The sequence below is a fragment of the Lutra lutra genome, chromosome X, assembly GCF_902655055.1.
Source record: "Lutra lutra chromosome X, mLutLut1.2, whole genome shotgun sequence".
Classification (NCBI taxonomy): Eukaryota; Metazoa; Chordata; class Mammalia; order Carnivora; family Mustelidae; genus Lutra; species Lutra lutra.
The window spans coordinates 49,653,862-49,678,758 of record NC_062296.1 but is presented as its reverse complement, the minus strand read 5'-3'; the positions used below and the strand labels follow the sequence as shown (position 1 = coordinate 49,678,758).

The 24,897-nt window shown below is 40.3% G+C and overlaps 1 long non-coding RNA gene and 1 pseudogene across 1 annotated transcript in view; both read right to left on the bottom strand.

Moving 5' to 3' along the window:
- LOC125092300 (uncharacterized) overlaps nt 1-24,897 on the bottom strand; it is a 111,715-nt gene that overhangs the window by 31,080 nt on the left and 55,738 nt on the right. The gene's annotated exons all lie outside the window — the stretch shown is intronic.
- LOC125092579 (uncharacterized) lies at nt 4,945-5,057 on the bottom strand (annotated as a pseudogene).

Genomic DNA, 24,897 nt, shown 5'->3' with positions numbered 1-24,897 from the left:
ACAAAAAAGGCAAATGTGAAGGTATATGGTGGAATAAGAACTATGATCCTGAGAGTTCACCAAACATCAGTATCCAAAATTTTAAAAAGATGTTTTCCACTTAAAATGATACATGTTTTGGGGGTGCCTGGCTAGCTTAGTCAGTAGAGTATGAGACTCTTCTTTCATTTTTTAATAAAAGACTTTATTTATTTATTTATTTATCAGAATGAGAGAGAGTGAGAGATGGGGCACAAGCAGGGGGAGTGGCAGGCAGAGGGAGAATCAGGCTCCCCACTGAGTAGGAAGCCCAATACAGGACTCCATCCCAGACCTTGGGATAAGGACCTGAGGCAAAGGCAGACACTTAACTAAGCCCTCCAGGCATCCTGAGCATGAGACTCTTGATCTCAAGGTTGTAAGTTTGAGCCCCATGTTGGGTGTAGAGATTGCTTAAAAATAAAATCTTCAAAAAAAAATGACACATGTTTATCATAGAAAATAAGGAAAATGGAGTCCTCAAAGTATTCTGTCTATACTCACTCTCTAAAGTAGGCTCTCTCAAACATTAATGTGCATAAAATCATGGGGAGCTTTATTTATTTTTTCAAGATTTTACTAGTTTATTTGACAGAGAGAGAAACAGTGAGAGAGAGGGAACACAAGCAGGGGGAGAAGGAGAGGGAGAAGCACGCTTCCCACTGAGCGGGGAGCCTGATGTGGGGCTCTATCCCACTGTCCTGGGATCATGACCTGAGCCAAAGGCAGATACTTAACGACTGAGCCACCCAGGCACCCTGGGATTGTGTATTTTAAATAAGCATACCAGGTAATGTAGAGGGGCCACATTTTAAGAATGTGGGACTAGGGTGGAGTCTCATTCTTAGTACATAGATTGATGATTCTGAATTTCTTCTTATTCTTTCTTTCCTTTAGCAAACCTACCCATTGACGTAGTCACAGTCTCACTTATATGAACAACTATTTGTTTCTACCGTCAATCTCTCTGAGTTTCAGAACCAAGTTTACAACTGCCTGCAAGAATCCACGTGCCTTACCAGCACCTCCAACTCGACATGTTCAAAACTGAGGTCATTAGTCATCAGTGAACAGTGACTTCTTTTTATTTTTTTAAAGGTTTTATTTATTTATTTATCTGACAGACAGAGATCACAAGTAGGCAGAGAGGCAGGCAGAGAGAGGGAAGGAAGCAGGGTCCCTGCTGAGCAGAGAGCCCGATGTGGGGCTCCATCCCAGGACCCTGGGATCATGACCTGAGCCGAAGGCAGAGGCTTTAACCCACTGAGCCGCCCAGGCGCCCTGAACAGTGACTTCTTACTCTGTACCTGAAACCATGCTAAAATAAAGATCAGGGATAGAAAAATGAATTAGGGGTGCCTGGGTGGCTCAGTGGGTTAAGTGGGTTAAGAGGGAGAAGCAGGCTTCCTGCAGAGCAGGCAGCCCGATGTGGGGCTCGATCCCAGGACCCTGGGATCATGACCTCAGCCGAAGGCAGACGCATAATGACTAAGCCACCCAGGCGCCCCGATACAGATGATTTAATGTAATTCACACAACTCTAAGATGTAGGTACTATTACTAAACGCATGTATGGTGGACCATGTGACATCATACATATCCCATTAGTGGAGCTAGGCACATCACTTTTTTTTTTTCACAGAATATTTTTTATTACTCTACTCCTTGTACTATCTATGCCCATCACTTTTTTTTTTGTTTGTTTGTTTTGTTTATTTCGGTGGTATGATACTAGAACTTAATCATGTTTATACAGGTGAATGGTTTTTTACTGTAGTAAAATATACATAATATAAAATATAATATAGTTTACCATTTTAACTCTTATTTTTTATTTATTCTTCAAAAAGATGTTATCTATTTATTTGAGAGAGAGAGCACGAGTGGGGGTGGGAGGGACAGAGGGAGAGGGAGAAGCAGGGTGAGCAGGGAGCCTGATGTGAGGCTTGATCCCAGGACCCTGGGATCATGACCTGAGCTGAAGGCAGACGCTTAATGGTCGGAGCCTTCCAGGCATCCCATTTCTAACATTTTTTAAAAGTAATCTCTACCCCCTAACATGGGATTCAAACTCAGGACCCCAAGATCAAGAGTCACATGCTCTAAATGTATACAGCATTTTAATCTTTCCTTTTTTTTTTTAAAGATTTTATTTATTCATTTGACAGAGAGAGATCACAAGTAGACAGAGAGGCAGGCAGAGAGAGAGAGAGGGAAGCAGGCTCCCTGCTGAGCAGAGAGCCCGATGCGGGACTCGATCCCAGGACCCTGAGATCATGACCTGAGACGAAGGCAGCGGCTTAACCCACTGAGCCACCCAGGCGCCCCTAATCTTTCCTTTTTAAGTAACTTTTTTTCTAATTAAAAGTAACACATTTAAAGAAAAAAAGGGAGTTGAAAAACAAAATGTAAAATACAATTAAAAATACAAAATAGCAATTCTACTCCTGGGTAGGTACCCAAACAAACTGAAAGCAGGGGCTTGAACAGACATTTGTACACTCATCTTCAAAGCAGCATTATCCACCATAGCCAGAAGGTGGAAGCAAGTCAAGTATCTCGTCAGTGAATGAATGGATAAAGAAAATGTAGTGCAGGGACACCTGGGTGGGTCAAGAGTTGGACGTTTAACTGACACTCAGGTACCCCCTCCCCGCGCTGGTGCTCTCTCTCTCAAATAAACAATTTATTTCTCAAATAAACAATCTTAAAAAATTAAAAAATAAAAAAAAAAGCATCCAACTCTCGGTTTTGGCTCAGGTCATGATCTCAGCGTCATGAGATCAAACCCCACGTTGGACTCTGCTCTGTGCGGTGTCGGCTTAAGACTCTCTCCTTATGTCCCTCCTCCCATGCTTGCTCAGGCTCTCCTCTAAATATAAGTAATCTTTTAAAAAATGCTATATACATTTAAGAAAAAAATTAATACAGTGGTATTTCTTTTTTTTTTAAATTTGTTTGACAGACAGAGATCACAAGTAGGCAGAGAGGCAGGCAGAGAGAGGAGGAAGCAGGCTCCCTGCTGAGCAGAGAGCCTGATGCGGGGCTCGATCCCAGGACCCTGAGATCATGACCCAAGCTGAAGGCAGAGGCTTTTAACCCACTGAGCCACCCAGGTGCCCAATACAGTGGTGTCTCTGATCTGTTGGCCACAGAATTCAAGTTAGTTCTTAACCTGATCATCTTTGGATGAACTGACAAAACTAGGTTTCTGGACCTACAAAATAAGAGATCAGACCCTGGTCTTAGAAATGCCACAAGGCTAATGGCCTCTTTAAGGCTCAGTCTAAAGCAGCCTACTGACTCCTTTCTGATCTCCCTTTAAGCTGAGATGTGGGTAACTCCAACTTAGGAACAGTGAATACTAAATTTAGAAATAAGGAGTTTCCTACCTCATTTCCTTTTGCTACTTTCTCGAAGGGATTTCAGGGTTGGAAGAAGCACAAGAAATCAATTAGTATAATCCTTCTATAAAACAATCCACTTGAAATGAATGGGCTCTCTGAAAATGACTCTAGGGTGTAGGTATTTGGTCTCTGATGGCATTCATGAGGGTATGGATCTCTTAAGAAATATAATTCAAGGTAGTTATTTTTATAAAGTAATATTTCAGGAGGATAATTTCTAAATACTCTAAAGCCATTTATACCAGGAAAGCTATATTCTCTATATTACAGAGCAGGAAACTTTACCATAAGCTCTCAAGGCTGACTACATAGCTCAGCAGCTCTCAAGGTCAACAACAAACACATCAAGTAAAATCTTCAGAAAAAAAGAACAGTGAGGAGTCATTGCAAATGGGTATAGGGGTTACTTTTGGAATAATAAAAATATTCAAAAAATAATTGTGGTGATAGTTGTGGAACTGTGAATATACTAGAAACCAATTAATTGTACAGGGTGCCTGGGTGGCTCAGTCAGTTAAGCATCTGCCTTCAAGTCAGGTCATGATTCCAAGGGCTTGGAATCAAGCCCTGTGTCTGGCTCCCTGCTCAGTGGGGGAGTGTGCTTCTCCCTCTCCCTCTGCCCCTTCTCATGAGCTCTCTCTCTCTTGCTCACTCTCTCTCTCAAATAAATAAATCTTTTAAAAAATCAATTGTATACCTTAAATGGGTAAGTTGTATAGTATGTGATTTATGTATCAATAAAGTTGTTATTTTAAAAAAGATATCAAGATATTGAAAACACAACCCTCTGGGGGTGCCTGGGTGGCTCACTGGGTTAAGCCTCTGCCTTCGGCTCAGGTCATGATCCCAGGGTCCTAGGATGGAGCCCCACATCGGGCTCTCTGCTCTGCAGGGAGCCTGCTTCCTCCTCTCTCTCTCTCTGCCTGCCTCTCTGCCTACTTGTGATCTCTGTCAAATAAATAAATAAAATCTTAAAAAAACCCCAAAAACAAAAAAAAAAAACACAACCCTTTGAATAGAAGAAAAAATTTGCAAATCATATATCTGATATACGGTTGTGGGCATATATACAACATATAAAGAACTCCTATAACTTCATAATAAAATATAAACCAATTTTTAAAAGGGCAAAGATTTCGGGGCGCCTGGGTGGCTCACTGGGTTAAAGCCTCTGCCTTCAGCTCAGGTCATGATCCCGGGGTCCTGGGATCGAGTCCCACATCGGGCTCTCTGCTCGGCAGGGAGCCTGCTTCTTCTTCCTCCTCTCTTTCTCTGCCTGCCTCTTTGCCTACTTGTGATCTCTCTCTCTGTCAAATAAATAAATAAAATCTTGGGCTGCCTGGGTGGCTCAGTGAGTTAAGCCTCTGCCTTCAGCTCAGGTCATGATTTCAGGGTCCTGGGATCGAGCCCCGTATCAGGCTCTCTGCTAGGCAGGGAGCCTGCTTCCTCCTCCCTCTCTCTCTCTCTCTCTGCTTGCCTCTCTGCCTACTTGTGATCTCTCTCTGTCAAATAAATAAAATCTTTAAAAAAAATAAAATCTTAAAAAAAAAATAAAAGGGCAAAGATTTCAATTAGCAATAATCGTGCCTCGGATAAACCTCATTGGCTACGATACTGCCACTGTGCAAAGCTAAAGGGCAAAGATTTCAAAAGACATTTCTCCAAAGAAGATATCCAAATGGCCAACAACCACGTGAAAAGATGTTAACCATCACCAATCGTGAAAAGATGTTAACCATCACCAATCATTAGGGAAATGCCAATCACAACCACAAGTATGGCTATGACTAAAATAACAGATAATGACAAGTGTTAGTGAGGATAATGGAGAAATTCAAATCCTCACATATTGCTGGTAGAAATGCAAAATGGTACAGCTTCTGTGGGGAACAGTGGAAGATAGTTTGGCAATTCCTCAACAAATTAAACAGAATTACTACATGACCAAGCAATTCCATTCCTAGATATATACTCAAAAGAATTACAAACATTTGTTCAAACAAATCCTTAAACATATATTTTATAGCAGTACTATTTACAATAGCCAAAGCGTGGAAACAACCCAAATGCCCATCAATGAGTGAATGGGTAAACAAATTGTGGAGTAACCATATGAAGGAGCATCATTCAGTCATAAAAAGTAATGAAGTACCAATACAGGCCACACAGTGTGGATGAGCCTTAAAAACATCAAGGTAATCATTTCACAATGTATATAATATCATGTATACATACATCAAAACATCACATTGTACACATTAAGTATATACGTTTGCCAATCACACCTCTATAAAGCTGGAGGGAAAAAGAGAAAACATCTAAGTGAAAGAAGTCAGAGACAAAAGATCACGTATTGTATGATTCCATTTATATGAATTATCTAGAATAGGTCAATCCAGAGATAGAAAGCAGATTAGGGGTTACGAAGGGCTGAGGGGAGGGGGAAATGGTGGGGGGATAACTGCCTGATGGGTACGGATTTTCCATTCGGAGTGATGACAAAGATAGAGGTGATGGTTGCACAACGTCATGAATATACTTAATACCATTGAGTTGCACATTTTAAGACAGTTAAAATGGGTAAATTTCATGGTATGTGTATTTTGCAACCATAAAAAAAAAGAAGAAATCAGACCTGTAAGAGGTTGCAGGAAAGCATTAGGAATAAACTAACTATAAATGAGATATAAGCTTCATTACAACACAGCTTGGAAAATAAAAGTGTAGTAGATCTTACCAGTTGAGATACAGGAATGCATTTAGCAAAAGTGTAACCCTGTAGGACTAACTACTGATTGAAATCTTTTATCACGTAAAAAATCTTAGCATTGGAAAGAATCTTAGATGCCATCCTAATCTTCTCTACAGTAAAAAAATGAACACAAGGAAAAAACATGAACAAACTTATTTTGAAAAACATCAGGTCCAAAATATAAAGAGCTCAGAAGGTCATCAGTCTTATCTTCATACACACAAAAAAATGCTGAAGAAACTGAAAATCAACAACTATTCTTAGGTTCATCAGAGAATTGAGGTCACAGGGCAAATGACTGCCTCCCAAAGTAGAGAGACAGGTGAATACAAGAGAATCATGGCTTTTGAGAATAGAAGCCCACCCCTGGAGCTAGTATTAGAATAGGAAATTTGGTCTGTAATTGACCAACTGCTAAAAAGTCTGTGTGGAGAAGCATAAGAGTTAAAAAAAAATCCAGAGGGAGGGCCCAATCTTAGGGAGGCCCCAACACTTTCATGAGTTTTACCTACATGAGCCCTACTAAGTTCTCAGTGTGAAGACTAGAGAAAAAGTACCTCAAAATTATGATGGTGGTGGAGGGGAACCATTTTGAAATATGCCCAGAATATTCTGTTCTCCTTAAACAAACAAACAAACAAAAAAAAACCCTACACTAAAGATAATCTATTTGACCAGAGCCTAGCCAATCTGGAGGAATGGAAATACCCATCTCCAGCCCCTTCTAGTTTTCCTATCTCACCTAAGTTGGGAGATGTGGTAGAATGGAAAGCACTTGTTAAAGGTCACAGCTCAGGAATACAGGTTCACTAAAAGACTGAGAACTAACCACAGGAATAGAGAATCCTCCTCCAACACCATGACACCACATTAATAAGATTCCTGTATAATAACAAGATGACAACAGAAAGAACTATATATCTCAGACCTTATTTAAAAAGAATTTTCTAGGGAAATCCAAAGACAACAGGGGTAGCAAAAACAAGGGCACCAGTGGCAGTTTCACCTCTGACACAGCTAAAGTAAACAGTAAACCCAGCCTAATCCCTAGCCAGATAAAAATAAATTCTCACACTAAATGCTAATTTGCCTGAGTTCCTTTTACCCAGAACATCATATCCAGCTTCCAACCAGAGATTAGGAGGCATACTAAATGGCAAAAACAAAAGTAACAACAGAAAAAACATCAGAACCAGACGAAGATACAGCTGAGATAGTGGAATTACTGGAAGAGTAATTTAAAATAACTATATGCTGGGGCGCCTGGGTGGCTCAGTGGGTTAGGCCGCTGCCTTCGGCTCAGGTCATGATCCCGGGTCCTGGGTTCGAGCTCCGCGTCGGGCTTTCTGCTCAGCAGGGAGCCTGCTTCCTCCTCTCTCTGCCTGCCTCTCTGCTTACTTGTGATTTCTGTCAAATAAATAAATAAAATCTTTAAAAAAAAATAACTATATGCTAAGGCCTCTATTAGAAAAATTGGACAACATACAATACCATAGCGGTAATGTAAGCAGGGACATGGAAACTCTAAGACAAAATCAAAAGGAAATGCTAGAAATCAAAACACTGCAACAGAAATGAAGAATGTTCATGGGGCACCTGGGTGGCTCAGTTGGTTAAGTGTCTGACTTTTGATTTCAGCTTAGGTCATGATCTCAGGGTTGTGATATCTGAGGCCCACAATGGGCTCCACGCCCAGCAGGGAGTCTACTTGAGGTTCTCATTCTCTCTCTCCTTCTGCCCCTCCTGTCCCAAATAAATAAACATATCTATTAAAAAAAAAAGAAATAAAGAATGCCTTTTATGGGCTCATCAGTAGGCTGGACACATAAGAAGAAAGAATAGGTAAGTGCAAAGATATGTAAATAGAAATCCCTAAAACTGGAATACAAAGAGAAAAAAGAATGAAAAAGAGATATAATATCTAATAATTGTGGGACAATTACAAAAGTTGTATATATTCTTTGTTGTTGTTGTTGTACTATATTCATAATAGGAATACAGGAAAGAGATGACAAAGAAACAGAGGAAATAGTTGAACTAGTAATGGCCAAGAATTTTCCAAAATTAATGATAGATAACAAACCACAGATCTAGGAAGCTCAGAAAACACCAATCAGGATAAATACCAAAAAAAACCTACACCCAGGAAAATCATATTCAAATTACAGAAAATCAAAGACAAAGACAAAAGATTTAAAGAAGTCAGGGTTAAAAACACCTTATGGATAGAGGAATAAGAATAAGAATTCCATCAGACTTTTCAGATTCCACACAGGCAAGAAGAGAGAGCACTGAAACATTTTAAGTGTTGAAAGAACAAAAAAATCGCCAACTTAGAATTCTGTATCTAGCAAATTTATCCTTCAAAAGCAAAGAAGATCAACAATAAAAATAACCTATTTTTTAAAAAGGCATTGAACAGCCATTTCTCCAAGGAGAGATACACAAATGGCCAACCAGCATGTGAAAACAAGCTGAATAACGCTAATCATTAGGGAAATGCAAATCAGAACCACAATGAGATACCACTTCACACCCATTAGGATATTAGGATGGCTACTGTTTGAAAAAAGCAAAAGATAATAACTGGTGTTACTGAGGATGTGGAGACATTGGAACACTTAAGCATTGCTAGTAGGAATACAAAATGGTACAGTATGGCAGTACAATAAAAAATTAAACATTGGGGGCATCTGGGTGGCTCAGTGGGTTAAAGCCTCTGCCTTTGGCTCAGGTCATGATCCCAGGGTCCTGGGATTGAGCCCTTCATCAGGCTCTCTGCTCAGCAGGGAGCCTGCTTCCCCCCCACCTCTCTCTGTCTGCCTCTCTGCCTACTTGTGATCTCTGTCTGCAAATAAATAAATAAAATCTTAAAAAAATTAAACATTGATCCAGCAATTCCACTTCCACGTATATACCCAAAAGAACTGAAAACAGGAACTTGAACACATATTTTTACATTTATGTTCACAGCAGTCCTCTTCTCAACAGTCAAAATGTGGAAACCATTCCAATGCCCATCAACAGATGAATGGATAAACAAAATGTAGCATATACATACAATGGAATATCAGCTAGCCTTAAGAGTAAGTGAATTCTGATATATGCTACAATGTGGATGAGATGTGAAGACATGAGGACAGATATTGTATGATTCCACTTATATGAGATACCTAGAGTTATCAAATTCATAGAGACAAAAAGTAGAAAAGGTTTCCAGGGGCTGAAGGAGGAAAGGGGAATTACTGTTTAATGAGTACAGAGTATTAGTTTGGGATGACAAAAAGTTCTGGAGATGGATAGAGGTAATGGTTGTACCACAGTGTGGATGTAATTAATGCCACTGAACTGTACACTGAGAAATAGTTAAAATGGTAAATTCAGCTATGTACATCTCATGGCAATTAAAAAAATAAGACAAGTCATATATATACACAAGGAAATATTTCTACATGTTTTTTTCCCCCTGACTTTATTTATTAGAGAGAGAGAGAGAGAGATAAAGAAAGAGCACGAACTGGGAGAGGGGTGGGGGAGAGAAGCAGACTCCCCATTGAGCACAGAGCCTGATGCAGGGCTTGATCCCCAGACCCTGAGATCATGACCTGAGCCGAAGGCAGATGCTTAACAACTGAGCCACCCAGGCGCCCCTCTACATATTTTGTTGTGAAAAACTAAAAGGCATGCAGAAAATACTGTGGTAATCTTGAAATCCTATAAAAGTGTTTACAAAAATGCTTGCTTTAGTTATCTCCCACTTCTAAAGTTGTACCTTGATTAATCTGATTGTTTCCCATGTTTGTGTTAGCAACATACTTGTAAACCACTTCTACAGATGGCTAATCTTATCTCTTAGGTGACAAGTGTTATTAAAATTTCAATGATTAATTCTTTTTCCAAGCTTTTAGCTTCCAACATACTCATTATAGCCCTAATCATTTCACCTGACAATATCTATTTGCTAATCAATTCCCAGTGAGAATTATAAGATATTCATGTGCAGTAGCAAGAAAAAAAAAAATTAGAATCTCTGAAACAGATGGTTAGTGATATGCTTTTAAATCTAGAATGTATAGAAAATGAAAATGTGAGACTCCCTGGTGATTCCCAGAGGAAATAACAGTACTCCAATCAGTGCACTGTGTGGCTTGTCAAATAAGTAATACAGAAACCTGAGTGGGACCATTTGGAACCTGACAAAAGAAAGTCTTGTAGAAATGGTGATAGGGCTTGGCTAGATGCACAGCCATTGCACATAGAAGAAAAGACTAGAAGAACATACACTAAAATATTAATATTGATTATCTCTGGGGAGTTGGGTTACCAGTTTACATTTCTTTTTTGTTTGTTTACCTCTATTTTCTAAAAAATTTAAAATAAACATGACAACTGCTCTCATAGAAAAAAACCCCAAGCAATAACACTTATCAGGGATGTCACCAAAATGGCAATACAGGAGATCCTGGCCTCTGTCCCCCAGCAAAGATCAACAATTAAAGGGCTATCCATCAACAGAAAAAGCTCTAGGAGAGCTCTGGAATCCATTCCAACTTTAGCAACACAGTGAAACAAAAACTTGAAAATAATCATACAAGAAAGGAAAAAAGACTGCTTCATTTTGCCTGTATCATCCCATTCCTCAAGCTAGCATTGCTCAACACCAAGAAAGAACTTCCTGGCTAGAGAGAGTCCCCCTTACCAAGTAAGGAAGAGTGGAGGAGTGATGAGTTTGCCCCACCTCTTGGGCCCAGACCAGCAAAGCTGAGACATAAAGAGATGACTAGGAGCAAGGAAGAAAAGCAGGGGTTACCTAAGTGGTCACGCAGTGGAAATAATCATGGTTCACAATGACCTGCTTTGCAGAAAACCACAGGAGATTCACCACCGGAGAAACTAACAGCCAACACAGCTGCTATGGACTGCCTACAAATTTCACCATCTTTGGTCCCATGGGTCTTCATACTCACTGACCCGAGCTACCTAAGTCCTTCCCTACTCTCCCTTTCCACCAAAGCCTGGGAACAACACTGGCAATCAGCACAGGCCTCTGCAGCTATCTAAGTACAAGACACCAGCCACGACCCCCCACAGCTGACCCCCACTGCCATGTGCACACTTGGGTCTAGCCCCTCCAGCTGTGCACTTGCACACTGCCGGCCCGACAACTATCGCTGGCCTCCACAGTAGTGCACATGCCTGGAAAACACTGTGTAGCCATGAGAAAGCCAGGGCCCCTGCAACTGCCAGGGAGCCCATAATTGGCCCCAGCCTTGGTTGTGTGCCCGGTCTCCACCACTACATGTGAGTCTGCACCCAGTCCCTTGCACTACAAAGTTACCTGCAGCTGACTTTCAGAACTAAATGTACCCAACCACTGGCTCCAACCACCACCAGTACTGACACATGTCCTGGTCCCCAGCCAGGGTAACAGAGATGCTGCTAAGGACCCTGATACCTCTGGCAGCCACTGTGGACCCTGAACAGTGACCATCAAGAATCACAGAATGATCCATGCTGTGGAACCCAGTGGCCTGAGCCAACGAGACATCACACTCCCCCTGGATCCAGGGCCAACATATGTCCGTGCACTTGGTGCACTCCACCATTAGATCTGGAGCCACAGTACACTCTAGTGAGCACCCATCCCCATGTAAAAGGATTCCCTTACCAAAGACAGTCCATAATGTCTATAAGGGGGTGACTGATTCTTTAAATGTGCAGGTACCTACACAAGGCTACAGGGATCACAAAGAAAACAGGAAAGCATGATCTCACCAAAGGAATACAGTAAATCTCCAGTGACTGGCCCCACAGAAATGCAGATACAGGAATTATCCAACAAAGAATTCCAGGAATTGTTCTCAAGATGCTCAGAGCATTACAAGGCAACACAGGGAAATAATTTAACAATATCAGAAAACAGGGGCGCCTGGATGGTACAGTCAGTTGGCTTCTGACTCTTGATTTCGGCTCAGGTCATGATCTCAGGGTTACAGGGTTAGGCCTGGATTGGGCTCTGTGCTCAGCACCGAGTCTGCCTAAGATTCTCTGCCTTTGCCCCTTCCCAGACTCGCATGTTCTCTCTCTCTCTCTCTCTCAAATAAATAAAATCTTTTTAAAAAAAGCAATATCAGAAAACATTATAAGAACAAAATGAGAAATTCAACAAAAATAAATAAAGTATTTAAAAATCTAGAAATTTTGGGGGTGCCTGGCTGGCTCACTCAGTAGAGCATGTGACTCTGGATCTCAGTGTTGTGAGTTTGACTTCCATGTTGGGTGTAGAGATTATCAAAAAATAAATAAACTTTAAAAATATTCATTTATTTGTTTTAGAGAGAGAGAGATGCAAGCACGAAGAGGGGCAGAAGGAGAGGGAGAGAATCCTTAAGCACACTCCCCACCGAGTGTAGAACCTGACATGGGCTTGATCCCAGGAACCTGAGATCATGAACTGAGCCAAAATCAAGAGTCAGATGCTTACCTGACTGAGCCACCCAGGTGCCCTAAATAAATTTTTTAAAAGTAAAAAACAAAACAAAGCAAACAAAAAACAACAACAGCAACAACAACAACAACAACACCCAGAAATTTTGGAGCTAAAGAATAACTGAAGGACTTGATAGAGAGCTTCAGTAGCAGACCTGAACAAAGAGAAGAAAGAATCAATGAGACAGAAGACAGACCAAGTCAAAGTACCCAGTCAGAGGAGCGAAAAAGAAAAAAGTCTCAAAATGAATAAAGAAAGCCTACAGGAGTTACGGAACACAATCAAGAGAAGTAATGTATGCTTCACTGGAGTCCCAGGAGGAAAAGAGAGGGAGAAAGGGGTAGAAAACTTAAAGAAATTGGGGCGCCTGGGTGGCTCAGTGGGTTAAGCCGCTGCCTTCGGCTCAGGTCATGATCTCAGAGTCCTGGGATCGAACCCCACATCGGGCTCTCTGCTCAGCAGGGAGCCTGCTTCCTCCTCTCTCTCTGCCTGCCTCTCTGCCTGCTTGTGATCTCTCTGTCAAATAAATAAATAAAATCTTTAAAAAAAAAAAAAAAACCTAAAGAAATAATGGCTGAGAACTACCCAAACCTGGGAAGAGTTTTGGACATTTAAGGTCATGGAGTTTAATTGGTCAGACCAATATTTCAATTCAAAATGAACTTTTCCAAGAAACATAATAATAAAACTGTCTAAAATCAAGAAAAAGAGAGAATTTTAAAAGCAGCAAGAGGAGGAAAAAAAAAAAACACAACTTCTCATACAAAGGAAACCCCATAAGGCTATCAGTGGGTTTCTTATAGAGCCCTTACGGGCCAAAGAGAATAGGATATTTTCAAAGTGCTGAAAGAAAAAGACTGCACACTAAGACTACTTAATGAGCTAAGTTATCCTTTAGAAATGAAGGCAAGATAAAGATTTTCTCTAATAAATAAAATTTGAGGGAAATCATCACTACTAAATGTGCCTTACAAAAAATGCTGAAAACAGGGCACCTAGGTGGCTCAGTTGGTTAAGCGTCTGCCTTCGGCTCAGGTCATGATCCCAGAGTCCTGGGATCAAGCCCCATGTCGGGCTCCCTGCTCAGCAGCAGCCTGCTTCTCTCTCTCCCTCTGCCATTCCCCCTGCTGTGCTCTCTGGCTCTCTCAATCTCTCTGTCAAATAAATAAATACAAATCTTTAAAAAAAAAGTTTAAAAAAATGAACATAGAAAACTTGTTTTAAAAAAAATTGCTGAGGGGCACCTGGGTGGCTCAGTCAGTTAAGCACCTGCCTTCAGCTTGGGTCATGATCCCAGGGTCCTCAGATCAAGCCACACATCAGGCTCCTTGCTCAGCGGGAAGCCTGCTTCTCCCTCTCCCGCTCCCCTTGCATGTGTTCCCTCTCTTGCTGTCTCTTTGTCAAGAAAATAATTAAACCTTTAAACAAAAACAAAAATAAAAAAAATAATGCTGGAGGTGCCTGGGTGGTTCAGTCAGTTAAGCATCTACCTTCAGCTCAGGTCATCATCCTGGGGTCCTGGGAATCAGCCCTGCATTGGGTTCCCTGTTCAGTGAGGAATCTGCTTCTCCTTCTCCCTGCTCCACCCCCACTCATGCTCTCTCTTGCTATCTCTCTCTCAAATAAATAAATAAAATCTTTTAAACAATTATTTTAAAATGCTGAAAGGAGTTCTTCAAGCTGAAACAAAAGGATGCTAATTAGTAATACAAAAACATAAAAAATACAACACAGTAAAAGTAAGCATACAGACAGATTCAGAATACTCTAATACTATAATATGGTAATGTGTTAAGTACTTAACTGTAGTATAAAGGTTAAGGGACAAAAAGTATTAAAAAGCACCCTTAGGGGCACCTGGGTGGCTCAGTGGGTTAAGCCTCTGCCTTCAGCTCAGGTCATGATCCCAGGGTCCTGGGATCAAGCCCTGCATCGGGCTCTCTGCTCAGCAGGGAGCCTGCTTCCTCCTCCCTCTCTGCCTGCCTCTCTGCCTACTTGTGATCTCTCTCTCTATCAAATAAATAAATAAAATCTTTTTAAAAAAGCACCCTTAGTTTCAACAATTTGTTAATGGATAAAAATATGTAAATGGTGACATCATAAACACAAAAGGAGGGAGGTAAAAGGACAAAGGTTTTGTATGCAAAGTTTTTGTTTGTGGTAAATTGTTATCAGCATAAAATACACTGTATGTATGTGTGTGTATATATATGTGTGTATGTATGTATGTGTATATGTATGTGTATATAGTATATTTTGTATGTGTGTGTATATGTGTATATATATATATACACTATAGATAGATAGATAGATAGATAGATGTTTTATGTAAGTTCCATGGTAACCATGAAGCAAAACTTATAGTACATTCACAAAAGATAAAGAGAAGGGGATCAAAGCATATTACTATGGAAAATCAATTCACAAAGGATGGCAGAAAGAGAAGAAGAAAGGATGGTGCCTGGGTGGCTCAGATGGTCAAGTGTCTGCCTTTGGCTCAGGTCATGATCCCAGGGTCTGGGGATTGAGTCCCACACCAGGCTCCCTGCTTAGCAGGGAGCCTGCTTCTCCCTCTCCCACTCCCCCTGCTTGTGCTTTCTCTCTCCATCAAATAAATAAAATCTTTTGGGGAAAAAAAAGGAAAAAGGGAACTAGAAAACAATAAGGTGGCATTAGTAAGTCCTTACCTATTACTAATTACTCTAAATGTAAGTGGATTGAATATCCAATCAAAAGACATAGAGTGGCTAGATGGATTAGAAAAAACAAGACCCAACTATAGCTACCTAAAAGACACTCACTTCAGCTTGAAGGACACACATGGGCTCATAGTGAAGGGATAGAAAAAGATAAACAATGCAAAGAGAAACTAAAAGAGAGCAAGGGAAACTATATTTATATCAGAAAACAGTCTTAAAGTGGTGCCTGGGTGGTTGAGTCAGTTCAGTGTCTGATTGTTAATTTCAGCTTGGGTCATGATCTCAGGGTCGTAAGACAGAGCCCCATGTCAGACTCTGTGCTGGGCGTGGAGCCTGCTTGGGATTCTCTCCACCCCCCCCCCCACCTCTGCTCCCCTGGTTCTCTTCCTCTATAAAAAAAAATAGAAAGAAAGAAAATGGACTTAAAGCCAAAAACAGTAACAAGAGACAAATATGGTTGTGTTATTTTGATAAGGTGGTAAATATATCAGCAAGATAAAATAATCATAAATGTATATGCACCAAACATTAAAGCACCTAAATATATTAAACCAATACTAAGAGATCTAAAGAGAGAAATAGACAAAAATAGTAGTAGGAGACTTCAATATCCCATCATCAACAATGGACAGATCATAAAGACAGAAAATCAATGAAGAAATGCTGGCCTTATAGCTACTTTAGACCAAGTGGACCTAAGAGACACATAAAGAACATTCCATCCAAAAGTAGCAGAATACACATTCTTTTCAAGTGCACACGGAACATTCTCTAGGACAAATCATATGATAGGTCACAAAGCAAGTCTCAGCTAATTTAAGAAAACTGAAATCATACCAGGTATCTTTTCTGATCACAATGGTATGAAACAAGAAACCAGTAAAAGGAGGAAAGCTGGAAAATGCACAAATATGTGAAAATCAAACAACACACTGTGGAACAACCAATGGCTCAAAGGAAAAAGAAAAAGTGATCAAGAAATATCTTGGAAAAAAAATGGAAGCACAATGTATCAAAACCTATGGAATACTACAAAAGGACTTCTAGGAGAGATGTTTATAGGAACAAATGCCTATAGGCACCTGGGTGGGCTCAGCTGATAAGCGGCTGCCTTCAGCTCAGGTCATGATCCCAGACTCCTGGGATCGAGGCCCACATCAAGCTCCCTGTTCAGTGGGTAGCCTGCTTCCTCCTTTCCCACTTCCCCTCTTTGTGTTCCCTCTCGTTCTGTGTCTCTGTCAAATAAATAAATAAAATCTTAAAAAAAAAATGCCTACATTAAGAACAAAGAGGGATCTCAAATAAACCACCTAACTTTACACCTCAAGGACCTAGGGGGAAAAAGAATAAGCCCAAACGTATCAGAAGAAAGAAAATAACCAAGAGCAGAAATAAATGAAAGACCAGAAAACAGTAGAAACAATAAATAAAATTAAGAGCTGGTTTTTTCAAAAGATGAAGAAAACCAACAGACTTTAGCTACACCAACTCAGAAAAAAAGGAAAGAGGACTTAAATAAAATCAGAAATGAAAGAGAAGAAATTTTAAGAGATACTACATAAGGGGCGCCTGAGTGGCTCAAGTAGGCTAAGCGTCTGCCTTTGGCTCAGGTCATGATCCCAGAGTCCTGGGATTGAGTCCTGCATGGGGTTCCTTTCTCAGCAGGAAGCATACTTCTCCCTCTGCCTGCCTTCCCCCTGCCTGTGGGCTCTGTCTCTCTCTGACAAATAAATGAAAAAATCTTTTTAAAAATATTTAACAGGGGCGCCTGGGTGGCTCAGTGGGTTAAAGCCTCTGCCTTTGGCTCAGGTCATGATCCCAGGGTCCTGGGATCAAGCCCCGCATTGGGCTCTCTGCTCAGCAGGGAGCCTGCTTCCTCCTCTCTCTCTGCCTGCCTCTCTGCCTACTTGTGATCTCTGTCTGTCAAATAAATACATAAAATCTTTAAAAAATAATAAAATAAAAAAATAAAAATATTTAATAGACATATGAAGTCTTTTGTGTTAAAAAGGTGGCTTTCCATATATGGTTTTTTAAATTTTTACTTTTTAATTCCAGTACAATTAACATAGTGTTGTATTAGTTTCAGGTGTATAATATAGTGATTCAACAATTCTATATATTACTTAGTGGCATATTTGATGTTTTATATATTATTAGTAAATTGGTTCTGGTAAAATGTCATCCTTGTAGTCAATTTGAAATGTGTGAGCAACTTAAATTTTTTTTTTTTTAATTTGACAGAGAGAGATCACAAGCAGGCAGAGAGGCAGGCAGAGAGAGAGGAGGAAGCAGGCTCTCCGCCGAGCAGAGAGCCCGATGCGGGGCTCGATCCCAGGACCCCGAGATCATGACCCGAGCCGAAGGCAGCGGCTTAACCCGCTGAGCCACCCAGGTGCCCCAGCAATTTAAATTTTTTATTTTAAGGTGAATTCTAACTAAAATATTCTTTTTTAAAAAGTTTATTTATTTATTTTTCGTAATCCCTACACCCAACACGGGGCTCAAAGTTACCACCTCAAGATCAAGAGTCACATGCCCTTCTGCCGGAGCTAGCCAGGTGCCCTTAAATTTTTCTTTTTTAAATCCAGCTTTATTGAAGCATGACAAATAAAATTGTATATATTTAAAGTGTACAACATGACGATTTGATGCATGCATACTTTGTGAAATGATTAGTACAATGAGGTTATTTAATGCATCTATCACTTCCTATAGCTACCTTTTCTTTTTTGACACCAAAAAGGCTGAAAAGGCTTAAGATCTACTCTCTTAACAAATTTCAAGTATACAATACAGTATTATTAACCATAGTTGTGATACTATATGTTAGATCCCCAGAACTTATTCATTTTGTAACTGAATGCTTGTATGCTTTGAGGAACATCTCCCCATCTCTCCCACCTCTTAGGCCCTGGTAATCACCATTCCACTCTCTGTTTCTAGAAGTTCAATTTTCTTTTTATGATTCTATATATAAGTGAGATCATATAATATTTGCCTTTCTCCAGCTGGCTTATACTTAGCATAATATTACAAATGGCAGGGTTTCCTTCTTTCTCATGCTGAACATTTCATTGTATACCACATCTCCTTTATCCATCAGATCTGTTGACGGATACTTAGATTATTTCTTAGCTACTATGAATAATGCTACAATGAACATGGAAGTGCACATATCCTAATTTCATTTCCTTTGGCTATAGACCCAGGAGTGGGATTGCTGGATCATATCATAGTTCTATTTTTAATTTTTTGAAGAATCCTCATACTGTTTTCCATAATAGCTTATATTCCCAGCAACAGTATATAAGACTTCCCTTTTCTTCACATCCTCTCGATGCTTGCTATCTTTTGTCTTTTTGATACAAGTCAAGAGTACTTCTTTTTTTAAAGTTTACTTATTTAAGTAATCTCTACACCCAACATGAGACTCAGACTCACAACCTTGAGATCAAGTCGCATGTTCTTCCGACTGAGCCAGCAAGGCACCCCAAGAATACTTCTTGAATTAACTTTCTCTTTCAGCAGCCTAATCTACTATCACCTTCTCTTCAACCTATTAATGCTCTCAAGACTTTGCCCATCTTAAAAAAAAGTATTCTGCCAACCACGTTTTCTTGTGTAGCTACTGTGTACTTTCCCTATTGCCCCTTCCCTTTGCCAAACGTCTTCAAAGATTAGTTTGCACTTCTGCACCTCACAGTCACTTCTTGTAAGTTGGGAAATATTTTAAGCAAACAACAAAAATAATAATATAATGGGGCGCCTGGGTAGCTTCGTCGGTTAAGTGTCTCTTATTTTGGCTCAGGTCATGATTTCAGAGTCATGGGGGAGTCTGCTTGAGAGTCTCTCTCTCCCTCTCCCTAACCATCCCCTCGAGCCCCTGCTCTGTCTAAAATAATTTCTTTCCTATTTTTTAAAGAAGTGAAACATTACTGTTATAGTTTAAGTATCATGTGTAGCTATCACTTCCCTATTTCTCTCCTTACCTCTCCAGAGGTAACCACTATTCAGGCTTTGGTATTTCTTATTTCCACACGTTTTGTTATTGATACTATATATGTATATATCCCTAAAAAATATGTAGTCATGGGAGATGTGGGACCAATAACCACCAATGAATCCTGCCTCCCTGAATCCACACCCTTGGGTAGTCTCATCCCACACTGACTCTGGATTTGGCTATGGGATTTACTTTGGCCAATGGGATAACTACAAATGGGATACACAGAAGCTTGAAAATTGTTCGTACGTTGAAGTTAGCCATCATATGAAGAGGTACAAACTTTCTAGAGAGGCCACATGGAAGAAAATCTAGGCACCCTGGCTAGAAGCCTGCCAACTTCGAGGCGTGAGTGAGGTCATCTTAAGTCATCTGCCCCCCCACCAACCTGAATGCCATAGCATGAGTGAGCCCAGGAAGACCAACAGAAGAAATGCCCAGTTGAGTTTAGTCCAAACTGTCTCCAAAATTTTTGAGCAGATACAATGAATGTTGTTTTAAGTAACTAGTTTTGGAGTGGTTTAGCTCTATGTCGGTGGTATCATATGAATATATGGCATATCACAAGCACATGTCACAGTTTGCTTTTTTTGCTTCTTACTAATGTGATTTTCTCATTTATGTGTATAATTGTAGTTCATTCATTTTAAATGAACTTTCATAAAGAATTCCTTCATATGACTATACCACTATTTACCCATTCACTTACTAATGAACATTTGTGCTTCTAGTTTTTCACCACTATGAGCAATATTGTAATGAACATTCTCATGCGTGTCCTTTTGCACTCAGACTGGAATCACATGGTTGAAAAGTGAGGACATCTTCAACTTTACTATACAGTGTCATGTTGCTTTCCAGAGAGGTTGTACAGGTCCTCAATCCCTTGTCTATGACTTCGAAATCCAAACGTCTCTGAAAACAGGAAGAATTTTTCGGTAAGTTTGGCCTTTTTACTTTGTTTATGGTGTTTTGGCATTTTCTGTTATTTTAAAAGGTTTTTCCCCCCAAGGAATTTATGTACTTGAGAGAGAAAGAGTGCACAAGGGAGCACAAGCAGGGGAAGCTGCGCAGGCAGAGGGAGAGGGAGAAGCAGACTTCCCTGCTGAGCAGGAAGCCCCACTCGGGGCTTGATCCCAGGACCCCAGGATCATGAACTGAGCCAAAAGCAGATGCTTAACTGACTGAACCACCCAGGCATCCCCGTTATTTAAAAGGTTTTCCTTTTAATGTAGTCAAAGCTTTTAATCACTTTCTTTACCTCTGTACTTTACCTTACTACTTAACCCATTATAAACTGGCTTCTGAACCATAGTGCTCCAAAAAAAGTGCCCAATAAGGTCACCAGCTATCTCTTAAAAGCCAAATCTCATGGGCATATTCTGGTAAGGGTGAATAGCTCATTGACCTCTGCAGCATTTGATATTATTCACTTTCCTACCTTAAAATTTTACCTCCCTTAGCTTCTTTGACACTACCATCTTCTTGTCTCTCTGAATCTCCTTTGCAACCGGCACTCTGTGCAGTGTGATTTGGAGTTTTATTTATTTTTTTTTAAGATTTTATTTATTTGACAGAGAGAGAGAGAGAGAGAGAGAGAGAAAGAGATCACAAGTAGGCAGAGAGAGAGGAGGAAGCAGGCTCCCTGCTGAGCAGAGAGCCCGATGCGGGGCTCGATCCCAGGACCCTGAGATCATGACCTGAGCCGAAGGCAGAGGCTTAACCCACTGAGCCACCCAGGCGCCCCTGATTTGGAATTTTAATAAAAATCACCAAAGGCCTGGATGCCTGGGTGGCTCAGTAGGTTAAGCGTCTGCCTTCAGCTCAGATCCCAGAGTCCAGGATCAAGTCCCACATCTGGCTCTTTGCTCAGTGGGGAGTTTGCTTCTCCCTCTGACCCTCCCCCATCTCATGCTTTTTCTCTCTAAAATAAATTAATAAAATTTAAAAATAAAAATTACCAAGAGCCCATGCTCCCTTATGTCCATCTATGTGATCATGGTATGTATAGTAGGTATGATATATTATTAAAAACTTACTGTGCAAAAACGTTAATGAGTAATTTGAAAATAGATTCTATACAAGAGTGGCGTGACATTCATGCTGGTAAATTTAGAAGATTAAATCATGTATCTGCTTCACTCTATACTGCTATGTTTTTTTCTCTCAAAGTTCCTATTTGTTCCTTAGACTAGCATGTAGTTTGGTGCTGATTAAGGGTATCTTCTCAAGAACTTCAATACTATTGTCTGGGTTTTTAAAAAATATTTTATTTATTTATTTGAGAGAGAGAGAGTACAAGCAGGGGGAGGAGCAGAGGGAGAGGGAGAAGCAGGCTTCCCGCTGAGCAGGGAGACTGATGTAGGGTTCAATCCCAGGTCCCTGGGATCATGACCTGAGCTAAAGGCAGACACCTAACCCCCAGTTCAATATATCAAAAATTATCAATATTTCCCACCTCCCACAATAATAGTTTATTCTAGGCAAAGACCATCAATGAATGTTAAAACTAGTGAGTGAAAGCTTGATGAAAAACAAGATATTTTCAAAATAGCCCTCTATAAATTACTTGTTTTTTTTAATAAAGATTTTATTTATTTATTTATTTGACAGAGAGAGCGAGAACACAAGCAGGGAAGCAGCAGGCAGAGGGAGAAGCAGGCCCCCTGCTGAGCAAGGAGCCCGATGCAGGGCTCCATCCCAGGACCTTGGGATCATGACCTGAGCTGAAGGCAGAAGCTTAACTGACTGAGCCACCCAGGCGTCCATATAAATTACTTGTTTATTGCAAAGGGAAGAATAGAACTTTACAGTGGAGCAACCTGGTAGACTTTAACCATCTGATCAAAGCTAACATCACCAGGAATGGCACAAACAGGTATCATGTGCCTCCTGATATTATACACTAAGAAGACCACAAATTACTTCTATGGTATTCCTGTCCAAAATGCATAGCTTGAGTCTCACAATGTGGAAATATCAGATAAATCCAAACTGAGGGGAATTCTACAAAATAACTGGTCAGTACTAAAAAACAATACCAATGTCATGAATAACACAGAAAGACTGAGAAACTGCTCCAGACTAAAAGAAACTCAATTTGATGGTTCCTCCAAGAGGTAAACATAAAATGACCACATGACCCAGCAATTTCCCTCCTGGGTATATACCTAAAGGAAATGCAAACAGGTGCTCAAACAAAACCCTTAACAGATATGTTCATAGCAGCACTATTCACAGGCACTAAAAGGCAGAAATAATCCAAATGTCCATCAATGAATAAATGGATAAACAAAATGGGGTGTATCCAAACAATGGATTATTATTCAACCATACAAAGAAATGAAGTACTGACATGGGCTACAGTGTAGACAAATCCTGAGAACATCATGCTCAGTGAAAGAAGCCAGACACAAAAGGTCATGCATTATATGATTCCATCTGTGTGAAAGTCCAAAATAGATAAATCCACAGAGACAGAAAACAGACTGGTGGTTACCAGAAGCTGGGTGTTGAAGGTGAGCGGGGAAAGAGAGAGGCAGATGGGGAGACACTGCTTAATGTATATGGAATTTTATTTTAGGGTAATGACAATGTTTTGGAATTTGATAGAGGTAGAAGTTGTATAGCATTATAAATATACTAAATGCTAACTGGTTGTTCCCTTTAAAACAGAGTTATGTGACTTTTACCTGAATTTGTTTTTTTTTTGTTTAAATTTTTTAAAGTTTGTTTGTTTTTTAGTAATCCCTACACCCAATGTGGGGCTCGAACTCATGACCCCAGAACAAGAGTTACATGCTTTTACAACGGAGCCATCTAGGTGTCCTGAATTTTACCTTAATTTTGAAAAAATAAACTCAAAGAGACATGACAACTCAATGCAACTTGTTATCCTGGTTTAGATCCTGGGCTAGACTTTTTTTTTTCTTTTGCTATAAAGGACATTAGTGGGACAATGGGTAAAATTTGAATAAAATCTGTAGGTTAGATAGTAGCATTGTGTTGATATTAATTTCCTGATTTTGATCATCATGCTATAGTTATATAAGGAAATGTCTTTTTTTTAGGATAAATGCTCTGAAATATTTAGGGGTAGAGAGGCATTATGTTTGCAATTTGTGTGAATTAGAAATAACTGGAGAAAAAGAGAGAAGAGAGGAGGAAGAAGAGGGAGGGGGGAATAAATGATAAAGCAAATGTGCTTAAATATTTACACGTGAGGAATCTTGGTGACACATATAAGGCATTATTATTATTTTTTTAAAGGTTTTATTTATTTATTTGAGGGAGAGAAAGTGAGGAACACAAGCAGGGGGAGCGGCAGGCAGAGGCAGAGGGAGAAGCAGGCTCCCCATTGAGTAGAGAGCCCAATGCGGGGCTCGATCCCAGGACCCTGGGATCATGACCTGAGCCAAAGGTAGGGGCTTAACTGACTGAGCCACCCAGGTGCCCAGGTATTATTATTTTTTAATTATTCTATTTGTCAGAGAGCGAGAGCACATGCAGGGGGAGCAGCAGGCAGAGGGAGAAGCAGGCTCTCTGCTGAGCAAGGAGTTGGAAATGGGACTCCATCCCAGGACCCTGGGATCATGACCTAAACCGAAGGCAGATGCTTAACTGACTGAGCCACCCAGGTGTTCCACATATGAGGTATTATACACACTTTTTTTTTTAAAGATTTTATTTATTTATTTGACAGAGAGAAATCACAAGTAAGCAGAGAGGCAGGCAGAGAGAGAGGAGGAAGCAGGCTCCCTGCTGAGCAGAAAGCCCGATGTGGGGCTCGAACCCAGGACCTGGGATCATGACCTGAGCCGAAGGCAGCGGCTTAACCCACTGAGCCACCCAGGCGCCCCTATACACAGTATTTTTAAAATAACTTTTCTTGGGGCGCCTGGATGGCTCAGTGGGTTAAAGCCTCTGCCTTCGGCTCAGGTCATGATCCCAGGGTCCTGGGATCGAGCCCCGCATCGGGCTCTCTGCTCGGCAGGGAGCCTGCTTCCTCTTCCCTCTCTCTCTGCCTGCCTCTCTGCCTACTTGTGATCTCTATCTGTCAAATAAAATAAATAAAATCTTTAAAAAACAAAACAAAACACTGGCTTTAAAAAATAAATAAATAAATAAATAAATGACTTTTCTGTAAGTCTTACTTATTTCAAAATACAAAGTTTTTCATTATGTCAAAGAGGTATCTGTAACCTCCTGTTCACAGCAGCATTATTTACATTAGCCAAGACATGGAAACAATGGATAAAGAAAATGTGCTACACACACACGCACATGCACATACACACACGCACACACACAGGAATATTATTCAGCCATAGAAAAACAAGGAAATCCTGCCTTTTGTAACAACATGGATGGACCTTGAGGGTATTATGTTAAGTGAAGTTAAGTCAGTCTGAGAAAGACAAATACTATATGATCTTACTTACATATGCAATCTAACAAAACAAAACAAAAAATAAACTCATAGAAAGAAAGAGCAGATTTGTGGTTACTACAGTTGAGAGAGCTGG